Here is a 9,857-nt window from a genome sequence, read left to right as displayed (position 1 = left end):
ATAGGATGGGACACTGCACCCGGGAGCCACAAGTGTTGACAACCTGTAGTCAATGACAGTCTGTGGCTGTACGCTAGTAACGCTGCTCTGAGGGGGTACTTTTGTACAGTATCAGATGTACACTTCTCGACACTGATAGTATGTGTCCAGGTGCATACATCAGAACCAGTATAAATTCTCTTTTTATGGCCAGTGATGTCATCAGTCATGGGCCAACGGTTCTGTCCATTTAATGCTCTCTCCTCCCTGGCTGGGAGTAGGGTTCTGCAGCATGCTCTATATATGACCTTTCTAAGAGTCCTCCATCTGCAAACACAAATCAATGGGTGGAGCTGGGCAGGCAAAGGCACTGGTAATCTAAAAAGACAGTCCCTCTGATGCAGGGAACACTTATGTCATGATGTTGATTGTCCAAGAACGTGCTGGGAGGTGTGAACGTTTGTGAAACAAATTCTAATGATAGAATCCATTCCAGTCTAATCTGAGTTCACTTTTCTTTTAACAACTTCAAAAAATATATGCCCTATATGCCAGTTTCTTGTTAGTGAATCATCTTTTTCAACAGATCAACAGCTTCTTTTTGACATCAACAGAGAATCTAATAGAAACTACCACTGAGTTTTCTTGGCGTACACTTGGCAACAGATCAGCCACAGAATAATGAACAACGCCCATGACTAAAAACAATTTGCATTTAATTGCTTGGAATACATGAAAATAACCCGAGGAACACAATGGGATAAAACAGAACACCAAGTACCTTCTTTTAATTAAAAATACAAGTCACCACATTCCAAGAGGGTAAAAAAGCATAAAAGTCCTACTAATGCGTTATAGATGAGATGGCAATGTACTTTTTAGAATATTGTGTTAAAGAATTTTCTAGATTATTAATCCATATAGCCAAAACATTCGGTGTTGTCCAGTACTTCAAACAGAAAACATTACTTGATAGCATGAGCAAATGTTTCATACGTTTATAATTCTGTGCATTATCTTAGCAATCCTAAAAATTGAGTTAAAGAGAACCTGTCAAATTAGAATTGTGTAAATCAGTGACGTGCGGTACCTCTGGTCCTCTGGCCTCGCCCCCAGCACGCCATCCACAGAACAAAGAGTAGAGGCTGTGACAGCTCTTGCCTCAGTAGTTAGGTTACACAAGCAGTGGGGAAGCCTGCTGCTGTGTATCCTAACTACCTGTCAAAAGCCGGATGCAGCGCTGCCTGTAATTAACAGACAGCACTCCGCCAATGACAGGTTACACATGGGGGAGGCTTTCCCTGCTGTGTAACCTGATAGAAGCCGATCTGAATGGAGAAAAAGCTGTCAACTTCCGACTTGAAGCTGACAGCTTTTTTTCCCATAATACTAGGTGAGGCACTGCCTCACCTGCCTTCCCTGTCCGCACGTCCCTGGTGTAAATTGTAATTGTTTATCTGATTCATGGAGGTGCAGCTCTCCTCATCCTAATCCTTTCTTTTCTACAAGGATTACAGCCCTGGAACTTCCATGTTTAGCCAACACATTAACATTGGTAGATCTGGTCTTCTGACAAGGTTCCTTGTGAAACCTTAGCCTTTCCAGTTTTTTATCAGTTAAATGCTATATTTGCTCCACTTTTAGTCTTTATACCACTAAGGAGAGCAGCAGCTAAATAAGTGAAAGGCAAAACTTATTTATGCAAAATAGTACATAGTTTGTTGCAAGTACCATGTTCATGCTTTCCAAAGTAAACTTGAGTAAAACTATGTGAAATGTTAAAGCTGCCCAAAGAAACAAACAGCGCACACATAATATCTGTCTATATTCTCTATATCCAATGCACAGAGATCCCAACTCTTATTGGACTGCCCCTCATTTGGAAGCAAATCCCTCTCTCCCTTTTTCCTCCTGAGTGCATTAAACGTTTAATACAACCTCTCAATGTTTATATTTTTTTATTTTGGAAAAGCCATTGTAAAAGAGTGGTTGAAGAGCCCTTGTGGGTCTAAGTGACACTAAACTCCAGAGTTAAGTCCTAAAAATGTATTCAAGTACCTTGGTTGACATGGACCTACATCGCTGGGTGATGTGATTGATGTTGGATTACTTCAATGGATCATTTCTTTGGGGTTTTTTTTTTTAAACAAGGACTTATTGAAAATTGTCTCTGTTTTTTGTTCAATTAAAGGACCCTAACCCTGTTTTTTTTTACTTTTTATTTAACCCTTTAGTGAATGAGTAGAGGTAACAACTACCCCTTACTCATTTACAAGGAAGGGCCGCATCTGCATGCTCCCTTTATGAAAGAGGGTACACAGATGAAAATAAGCCCCCCTGCCCACAGATCCCCCACAACCACCAAGTAATGAGGGAGCATGGAGCCGGCTTTCAGGTCAATCAGGAAGCCAGGGGGGAGTTATTACCCGCCCCCTGGCTTCCTGATTGGCCAGAAAGCCAGCTCCATGCTCCCAGGTGACAAGGGAGTTTGGAGCCTGGCTTCCCGGGCAATCAGAAAGCCGGGCGGTGTGTAATGACTCGCCTCCCAGTTTCCTGATACCGGGATAAGTATCGGGAGTATTTGGGCGAGTACAAGTACTCGGCCAATTATTCGTTATCGGCACCTATACCGATATTAGTATTGGTGCATCCTTAATATTTATGAACGGAAATTATTTGCAGAAAAGCGATATTAAATGTTTACTTTTTTCTTTTTAACTTGTGACAGACCACAGAAACAATAAAAAAAAAACTAGTGCATGGTCTCCTCAGCCCTATAGCCTGGCCCGGTGGTTGTGGCGATCTGCCGCAGGGGGGCTTATAGGAATCTGGGTGCCCCCTTTCATAAAAGTTGTTACCCCTACTGATTTACCAAATACAGTAAAATTGTAAATAAACACACCACAAAGTAAACAACACAGTTTTCAAGAAGCCTTTTTTTTTAAACCATCAATGTAATCCAAGCGTCAATCATGTCGGCCAGTGAGGTAGATCCACGTCAGTCACGATGGACGACGGCCGCCGACTCTGCAAAAGAAAAAATGCCAACACATCCAATCCCAGCGAACACTGGTCGCAAAATGTTACACATCTATTAGTCTGTTTCTATTTATCTCATTCCTGTTCCTCAGTATCAGTCAGGCTGTGGGTTGGGGTGCCCATACACAGCCCAATATTTAGGTCAAGTATATTATTTATGTGCCCAGTCCATGTATCATTTCTTCTCCTTTAGTTAAAGATTAACTCTGGGCAAAACTTGTAATAACCCTTACAGTGGGGCTACCCCCACACTGCAAGGGTTAATTGTTTGTTTTTACCTAGGGTAAAAAAAAAAGTTATACTCAACCAATTCTCTGAGCTGGCAGTGCTCCCTCCAGCCTCTCTCTTCCTTTGCTGCAATGATGGTATATCCCTTGGGATCCTCACGTCCTACACACTGTATTGAACGTGATGACTTGAGGATTCCTAGACCACTGCTGAGGAGGGAGAGAGACCTCTAGGGACCAGTTTAAGAGCCCACTAGTCCCACCGCAAGGGTTAATCACATTTCTGGCCTGGAGTTCTTCTTCAACACATTGGTTACATAAAGCAATCATGATCATAGTGCTTAACAGACAATACATTTATGGGCAATATAGATGTACTTCAAAGTGTTGTTTGTATGAAAAGCTAGAATATATACAGAATATAAAGTGACCCTGTCAGGAAACAAACTTGTTGAAAAAAGCTTCTCTGCAAAAGAAGAGAGTATCTACTTATCTCTCTCACTGCCGACACTGCTAAACGTTCCTCCATTGCAAAGACATCTTCCCCTGAAGTCTTCCGACACTTCAGAGACAGTCAATCTACTCTGCTCCGATGCACTTCTGGCAATTCCTATTTCTCTACAAGAAACCATAGTGCCACCAGGGCCAGATTTCCCACAAGGCCAACCGAGGCCCGACCTCGGGGTAGCAGGGGGGTAGAGGGGCAGCAGGGATGTGGAATTCCTATCTCCTGATGCCCGGGACATGCAGTTCCGGGCGCCGGGCAAGTAGTTGTTTTCTACATTTATGCCCTGCAAGCAGGGCTAAATGTAGAGCGGGGATACCGCCGCTCGTTCTGTACAAGTGATTAAAAAGTTAAACAAAAATAAAGAAAGGATAAATAAAACCAACCCTGTCGCCCCACCATCTGGGGAGAAATTTGTCGGGGAGGGGGGCACATTAAGGAACCTGGCCTTGGGGCAGCAGAGAGAGTAAATCCGGCCCTGTGTGCCATGGAGGTCAACCTATGTGTGGTGATGTACTTCACTGCCGGTAGCCATCTTGGTTATGGATGCCAGCAAAGAGGGGAGGGGATATTGACCTGGGATCAGATATCCTGCCGGGTCCCCCTTCTCTCTTGTGCCGCTATGGGCTCACGTGCCATGACTTTTAGAGTGCCAGTCATTTTGGTGTCACCCCCTCTGATGGTGTCACCCAGTGCAGGCCACCCCCAACCCCACACACCCACCCCTCCCCCTTGTGACTTGCCACTGGCCTGACCCCCTACACTGTACATGCCGGCATTTTTTTGAGGCTTTATGATTTATCTGCAGCTCCCTGGCAGGGGAAATATGCCGACATTCATGGTGTACAGGGGTGAGCACCTGCGTGCAAGAGCCCTTATAGCAGAACTCCGGGTAAAAATGTTATTAACCCTTGCAGTAGAGCTACCGCCCACGAAGGTTGAGTGCTTGTTTTTGCCAAGGGTCAAAAATAGCAGATACTCCGAGCTCGCTTGCTCTTACACTGGTCCCTGGAGTCTCTCTACCACTCTGCTACAGCGATCCAAGGTCCCTGAGTCATCACGTTCTATACACTGTGTAGGACAGGTGAGGACACCAAGGGACATACCATCGCTGGAGCGGAGATGGAGACGGGCTGGAGGGAGCCCAGTCACAGCTGGCCGGCTCAGGGGATCGGGTGAGTATAACTTTGTTATTTTTGACCCTAGGCAAAAAGGAGCACTTAACCCTTGCAGTGGAGGAGTATCTCTACTTAGTGTGGGATTAGCTGTACTGCAAGGGTTAATAACATTTGTACCCGGAGTTGTTCTTTAATGCAGTTACATCTTTTTACATACAACTGGAAGAAGTTCCTGAATCTGTCTTTATGTCCACCTCGGTCATCCTTGGCACAGCAGCACTCAGACTGGAAAAGGGAGGAGTAGAGTTAGGAGTTAATCTGCTGCTCCGCTGATACGTGTGCGAACTTAGAACATACTTATAGGAGAAGAGAACAGAGAGAGAAGACTTGAGGACCTATTCAATGTCTAGTCAGCAGGCTTGGGCAGGTGTCTCAACCTCAACACGCTAATGAAATGTTTTAAAAAACCTTTACATTTTCATTGCATACTGTATTTTAGACCATGTAATATCATCACTGGTTCTCTGTGCTTCTCTATGTAATGCAGGCAGATCATGGCTGGTGGGAGGGGCTGGCAGGGTGCTGTATGTAGTTACTGAAAACATTACAGCCCCCTGCCTCAGTACTCCTCTCAAGCAGTGTGCTGGCTCTTGGGATGACTGATGCAAATATGGAAATGCCTTGATGGGTGGATGTCATTGTGGGCATTCTTAGGCTGACTGCATGCAGACTTCTCTAGACAACACCCACATGTGTTGCTGAACCTCCATGTTTGAAAGAAATGAAATCCAATGAATGTAAGGGGTGGACAGGCAGGGGAGGAAAAGTCTAGATAATGCTGGACGTCCTCCAGACAGAAGATATGGGGGACTTTGTTTCACTTGCTGCAGCTTCTAATGCATATTGTGAAAAGCTCACAGTGTGCAGTGAAATCAGAGTAAACATTTTATTATAGGAGAGAAGCTGTAGAACTGTACGAGAATGAAGGGAAGGCCGTAGTTCACCTTTAAGCAGACCTGGGCATTTTATGGCCCTCAGGCTGTATCCGGCACCTTTGTCAGTTCCTTTCTGACCCGCGGAACGGACACGGACTCATCGCCGACCTGCTTTCCGTTATGTCTCGCTGACAGTGGATGCCCATTCCTGGACCGTTTTCCACTTTGATTGTTGGTTGCTAGGACTGCTGGTGTCCTAGCAACCAATTACACCGGGGTTCTTCCTCCTCTGGAGTCATTGGTCCTAAGAAGTGACAAGTGTCTTCCCACCACCAGCATTGCAGGAGGATGTCCGTAACGCTGGGGTGTCCATCCGTTCCTGCAGCTCCTGGTGGTGTCCCTCCTGAAGCTCCACCTCCCGCCTCCTGCCTGTGGCCGGCCAATAGAAAAATAAGCAGATATGTGCCACATACTATGTGGGGACAATAAGGTCCCGTTCACACCGATGCATCTACCGTGTCACAGTGCGGCAGCTGCGTTGCATGCACTACTTTTTGAAACTGCACCACATGGTAATGTTGTACCTGCAAGTTGCAGCACAGCCGGAGGTGCATTTGGGGTGCCATTCAAATGAATGGCAACACACCTGCAGCACTATAACGCACGGTGGGTGCATTGCGCAGTCCTGTGCATTGCAGTGACATGCGGTATCTTTGGTTCCGGGTGTGGCATTACCCAGCCTCGCCCCTAGCATACCCCGCCCCTAGCCCACCGAAGTCCCACCCATATCCTGTTGTAGCCCTGCCCCGTCCACCAAAGCCCCACCCCCAAACCTGGTACCCAAGCTAGTGTAAACGAAGGAGAGAGGAGGAAGGGTGGAGACAGGGAAGAGCCTCCCTTTCCCTCACTTGCTCATCACTGCTGAGGCATCGAGATCGATGGCCTCAGTGGGGTTTTTTTTTCCTTTTTTGATTGGACAGCTTGGACCAATGGCACTTTGCCATTGGTCCAAACCATCCACAGAGCTCACGCCTCTATCACAGAGTAGAGGCTGTGACAGCTCTTGCCTCACTAGTTAGGTTACACAAGCAGTGGGGAAGCCCTCTGCTGTGTAACCTAACTACCTGTCAAAAGCTGGATGCAGTGCCGGCTGTAATTAACAAGCAGCGCTCCGTCCATGACAGGTTACATAGCGGGGAGGCTTTCCCTGCTGTGTAACCTGTTACAAGCCGATCTGAATGGAGAAAAAGCTGTCAGCTTCAGACTTCAAGCTGACAGCTTTTTACTCCACAATACTAGGTGAGGCTCTGCCTCACCTAACCGCACATCCCTGGTGCATTGATCATATGAGAAACTGGGACTGTTGTAGAGGGCTGAACCAATAAGCCGTATTACTTCGACCCTCCACAACAGTGCCAGTTTCTCATGTAGCCCCTTCAGTAAATTAATTGCCCACCAATGTCTTAAAGTATCCTATTGGTTGCTATTCTCACTTACCTTATGGAGCTTGAGATGACGAGGGCGGCCTCTCTTGCAACTCTAGCCCCAGGGAGCCTGAATATTGATACAGGTGATCTGGGGCACAGAGGGGCACGAATGCCGGAGCATGAGTTCAAGTCTTGTAGCTGCTCTGCTGGGCGACTGTATATAAACACACAGCAAGGAGGCATGCAGAAGGAGAGCCAAAATCAGGCAGGCTGGGTCAGCAACGCGCAGGCAAGAAGGTACAGTAGTAGGAGACAAAATATTTATTATGTATAAAGCTTTGCACAGCGAACAGCTATGTGAACGTCTGGGTTGTAATTTCACACTGCTTTATGACAACTAGATGGGGCCGAGGAGCTTAGGAATTTCCTATGCTCCTCAGCTTCATTCAGTGGCTATAATGTGGTGCGGAACTATAAACCCAGATGTTCGCAGAGCTGATCGGTCTGCAAAGCTTTATAAATACATATGTCCCATAAAGTTCTTTCCGCTAGTTCCTTGGTTCTCAACTGGTGGGTTGTCACTAAAAATTGGGTCGTGACCCCTTGTTCAGTGGGTCACCGCATGCCTTTCACTTTTCTAGGTGAGAGGCTCCTCTATCTCCCCCTAGCGCAGCACTGTCAGTTCTCGCACCGAGCAGCCATTCAAAATATGCTGCCCGGCGCTGAATGTCAGCTGGAGGTGTGATGGGATGGGGCTATGGCCATGAGGGAGCTCCATCCATATGTGGTTTGATTACAGTTCCCTCACATGTCCTGTAGAGGTGCCTGGACTGGAGTGATGTCACATTCTGGCTCCTGGCACCTCTACAGTGTGTGCAAGGGAGCTGTACAAGTGAATGCACATATAGATGGAGCTCCAGGAGTTGAGGATCCACTCCAGTTCTCGTACGGTAGGGAGACTGGGTGGATTTAAAAAAAAGAGTGTGTGAGATTGTGCCTGTGGTTGTGTGTGAGATTGTGTCTATGGTTGTGTGTGAGATTGTGTCTGTGGTTGTGTGTTAGATTGTGTCTATGGTTGTGTGTGAGATTGTGTCTGTGGTTGTGTGTGAGATTGTGTCTATGGTTGTGTGTGAGATTGTGTCTGTGGTTGCATGTGTCCGTCAGTGTTTTTGAGGGCCCATTCACACTAGTACAGTGCATTAATTGCACAGTCCCACGTGATTAGTGTACTGCACCACGCGATCGCGTGGTGCAGTACACTGCAGAACTGCAGAACTGCAGTGCAGTTCTGATGTGGGAGGTGCAATGAATTGACATTCATTTAAATGACACCCCAAACGCATCTCCCACCCATAGTTCTATTGCCCGTATCGGAACGCGCAGTACCACAATGACGTGTGTTCCATTGCAGTGCAACTTGGGTCACGACCTAATGACCAGGGACAAATGTGGGTCCTGAGGTTACACAGGTTGAGGACCACTGCTCTAGTTCAAAATAAGTGAATTCAATATTATTCTGCAGCCCTCTGCCATATTGATAACAGGAGAAGGACCCTCCATTCCAAGCATAAAACGCCTTGAATTGCTTTATGATAACCAGAGCAAACATGATGCTGTTGCTCATAGCAACCGAATAATTTGCTTCATCCCATCAGTCAATAAAATATGGTCGATACAGGAACCATCCGTACCCTTGGCTTCCATATTCCATATCCATAGCCGTGTCTCTTTAAGAACACCAGTGAGGCGAGAGATTCAAGGACATCTGCAAACTCAGATAAACAGACTGAAAAAAAACTTCTCTGCTGCCCTCACCGTGCTCGCCATGAGCCCTGCAGCTATCTATTGAACGTTTTATTCCAAGGTCACCAAGATGTTGGAATACATTTTAGTATAATGTACTGACATTGTTGCCACCAACAGTTTATGCAGCTAAATGGTACAAAATGATTTGTTTACACAGCAGTGTTGGGCTTGCCTTAATCTGAAGGCGGACCCACAGACAAGTGTTGTCACAGAACTTTGGGACTTTTCAGTGAATGGGGAAGTCAGCAATGTCCAGGGCGATGAGGATCCTCATATATCTCTACACACTTGTTTTCCTGCAGCCGTGCTCTGCATGCCAATTCCATCGAAGTGTATTCACCTGCCAAGGGAGAGACGTGGAGAAGGTTCCAGAGGACATCCCAAAAAATGCCACAGAACTGTAAGTTTCAGCAAAACAAAGAGACTTCTGTGCTCTTGATGGAGTGTACATTTTATTGGTGGGGTTAGTAATGTTTTAAGGGGCCCTGTTCTGTTCCTTCTTACCTCCGCTGAGGTTAATCTCATAGGTGTTAAAATCATTTCCAGGGACAGGTTGCTGTTAAAAACGTGCCCGGTGGGCAAAAAAAAAAACATCTGGCTTAATAAAACATTTTATACAATGAAAGTGTCACTGCAGGTACAAATCATAAACTGTCTTCGGCAAGGTTTCCATTATAAATGACATTCTGGTCTTTTTTTTTTTTGTGTTTTTCCACACAGGGCATTTGGTTGTCGCTGGGGATTCCTATGGCAAGAACCTATGGGTTCTTGTGGCAGGAATCCCAGGTGTGTCCACTCAAATGCGGCCGCTGAGCCCATTT

The sequence above is a fragment of the Nanorana parkeri genome, unplaced genomic scaffold (assembly GCF_000935625.1).
Source record: "Nanorana parkeri isolate BGI_ZX_2015 unplaced genomic scaffold, ASM93562v1 scaffold271, whole genome shotgun sequence".
Taxonomy (NCBI): Eukaryota; Metazoa; Chordata; class Amphibia; order Anura; family Dicroglossidae; genus Nanorana; species Nanorana parkeri.
This window is presented reverse-complemented; position numbering follows the sequence as displayed.